The sequence below is a fragment of the Crocodylus porosus genome, unplaced genomic scaffold (genome assembly GCF_001723895.1).
Source record: "Crocodylus porosus isolate Cpor-Errol unplaced genomic scaffold, CroPor_comp1, whole genome shotgun sequence".
Lineage (NCBI taxonomy): Eukaryota > Metazoa > Chordata > Crocodylia > Crocodylidae > Crocodylus > Crocodylus porosus.
In genome coordinates, this window is record NW_017728886.1 from 127,673,920 (window position 1) to 127,677,389 (window position 3,470).

Below are 3,470 nucleotides of genomic sequence, written 5' to 3' on the forward strand. Positions count from 1 at the left end.
AGTCCTCAGGGACTTGGCCCGAGCACCAGGAGTTCTCAAACAGCCGTGCCAATGGCTCTGCAGTGACACCAGCCAATTCCCTCAGCACCTGTGGATGAAGGTCATCTGGGCCTGCCGACTTGGATACATCTAAGCCCTCCAGGTAATCCTTAACTAGGTCTGAACTAACAGTCAGGGGACTCGCATCCTTCCTGAGCCTCTCTACGCTATCACCTGAGAGCACCCCATTGTCAGCAGACAGGAACGTGGAGGCAAAGAACTTGTTAAAGAGTTCTGCCTTCTCTCATGCATCCGTCACCAACTGCCCTGCTCTGCCGTGCCCTGCCCTGCCCTGCCCTGTAGGGGTCAAATGTTACCCCGAGACTTCTTCTTGCTACCTATATACTTGAAGAAGGACTTTTTGTTATCCTTAAGCCCAGAAGCTAATCTAAGCCAACCAAGTCCCTACAAGCTCGGGTCAGGGAGGTATACTCCTCCTTTGTCCCTGCCCCCTGCTTCTACTGCCAGTGTGCTTTTTTCTTTGCCCTCAGGCCAGCCTGGATATCCGCGCAGAGGAATTGCATCCTGCTGCACCCCAAGGATAGCCTCCTTGAGGAAGGACCACCTTTTCTGGACCCTCATACTAGCTACACCCTGGGCTCTGAGTGCCTCCCTGACTACTGCCCTGAGCACATTGAAGTTGGCTTTCCTAAAGTCAGGTATTTGTGCTGTGCTAGTTACCCTCCCCAGCCTTCTCTGAATAGTAAACTGGATCATTTCATGATCACTGTCCCCTAGCCTCCCTTGTACTAGTACATCCCCCACCAGGTTGTCCCCAGAGGCTAACACCAGATCCAGTATGGCGTTTTCTCTAGTGGGGACGTGTACCTCCTGCACAAGGTGTAGGTCCTGTACGCACGTCAGGAACCTTTCTGAGTGGCTAGACCTGGCTGACTGCTCCTCCCAGTTGATGTCAGGGTAATTCATATGACCCATGACCACAACATCGTTTGCACACACAGCCTCCCTCAGCTGCCTAGAAAATTCCAGATCCAGCTCTTCCTCCTGATGTGGTGGCCCTAACACCAGATCCCTCTCCCCCTTCCCTCCTTGGAAGTTTGACCCACAGGGTCTCAGTTAAGCCTTCCTCTGGTCCCATTTGGAAGGTATAACTGGTATACTGTTCCCTAACATAGAGCACAACCCCCCCACCACACACCTTTTTTCCCCTTCCTATATCTTCTAAACAACCTATAGTCCTCTATGTCTAATGCCCAGTCAAATGTTCCATCCCACCATGTCTCCACTAGGCCAACCAGGTCGATTTTCCTTCATCCCTCTTTATCTTCAACCACCAACACAATAAGGAAAATAAGGAAGCACAGGAACTTGAGTGGTGCAGGTGCAAGGCCCAGCACTTTGGAAAGCAACCAGGCAGCAATAGCAGCAGCAGATTCTCTGCTGGCCTGGGCTGAGTTCCCTTCCCTGGCCTGATCCTGCCACTGGGGAGGGGAACTCAGCTGGGCTGCTTTGAAACTCAAAAATTTTGAAACATTTCAGCTGCCCTTGTTTCGTGTCAAAGCTGTTTCAGAGCCCTTTGTTTCATTCCAATTTTGCTGTTTTGAGCTTGAAATGAGTCAAAACAGTGTTGAAGCAAAACAGCTGGCAAAATTTCTCACAGCCCTAATGTCTATTTTCAGGGTTAGTGTACTGTAGAAAATAAATATTTAGAAGCCCAAGATGTTCTGGATGGGGCTGAGTGCTAACATGACCAGAAACATCATTTTAGACTAAAATTAACTACCAAATAAGACTCCACCCTTTGCTCTTCAAAAAACTCCCCACTCCTACTTAAGAAAACAGAGACATTACTGCTTGTTGATTCTACCTGTTAATTCAGCATGAAACAGTCAGCATGTGGTCTGCTAGCTAATACACAGGCACCTCTCTCAAGGCAGAGGGGAGTAGAGAATTCATGCTCAGCATGGAGTGGTGAGGGGGTGGGGGATGAGCAGCCTGCAGTCCCTGTCTGAGGTGCAGCCAGGGAGCAGAGGGGAAGGGGCACTCCTGCTGTTGAGCAGAGAGGCCCACCCAGTTCAGAGAGCATGCTGGGATGCTGGTTTAAGATAAATCAGATGCCCCCAGTAAGGGGCCTGGGACAGACATTGCATAAGCCAATTTACCCCAAATCAGTTAAGTCAGATACTACAGTCAACCAGGTTTAACTCAAACCAGTTTCAGCTATTTTCAAAATGGTTTATATGTACTCAACATCTGTTCTGTTTAACAGGTTTAAACCAGTTTCTAATAACTTAAACCAGTTTGTGTGTAATGTCTGTCCCTAGCCCCAGCATCCCAGGATGCTTTGAACCTCCCCCCACAACCCTCCCCTCTCAGGATGAGTGGATTACCTGTGGCCCAAGCTGTCTGCTCCAGCTGAGCATGCTTGTCTAACATTTCTCAGCTTCTGGCCTGAGCCACTGCAGGCATGCAGCTGCATTTCCAGAATCAAAACTTAATGTCTGTTCATTTGCTTATTGGTTCAATCTACACAACATAAACTAATGTGTGAAAATTGAATTGATCCAGCCTCAGGCTTTTTGACCGTCTATATTTAATACTTGAGAAAAATATGCATGGTCACTTATATTAGTATTTGTGAGTGTTTCATGAAACACTCACTGATTTTGGTCTGCCAGGAGTATTGAACTAGAAATCTCAATCGCATTAAAGCACCCCCGTTCTCACCCACCACATTAAAGGGAGGCTGCCTTTCGTCCCTTTGGTCACGGTTCTCCCCGTTACCCCGAGTCTTGTTCTGATAATGGGGGTCTGGACACACCAGCCTTATGGGCTATGCATAGCTCCAACTGCCCCTTTACCACACCCCAAGCTTCTCTGATGTACTGGAAGTTGTTTGGTCTTAGGTCTGTCTGTCTGTCACTCAGGCTCTCCACAGCCTTATCTTTCACCACGCCCCACAGGCATTCTGGCTTTCCACTGCCTTGTCTCACAACCGCACCCCACAGGCACTCCTCAATTGCTACCCCCCCTCTTCCTCTGGGGCCTTCTTGCGCTGCCCCCCTTGCTCTGGGGCTTCCACAGCCTTGGGGCTCAGGTAGCCATAGCTATGCCTGGCCCCAGCTCTCCTCCTCAGGGTCTCAAACCCCCACAGGGCCCAGGCAGCCTCACTTGGCCTCCAATTCTCTGCTTCCCTTCTCAGGGCTGGGGTCAGTGCACCCCAAAATGCTGTACCTACTCTGGCACCTTTTTCACTGCCCCCCTCTCTGGGGCTGGGGTTCCCACACCTCTGTGGGTCCCCTATGAGGCCTCCTCCAACCCCTAATAGCCTCACCCAAGCCACCTGTTATAATGGTAAACAGAAAATTCAAGCCCCTAGGCTATAACATAAACCTACACCATAATCACATTCAAACCTGTCACAGGGTTTCTCCATCTCGCACCTGTAACAACTGCCTATGCATCCTAGC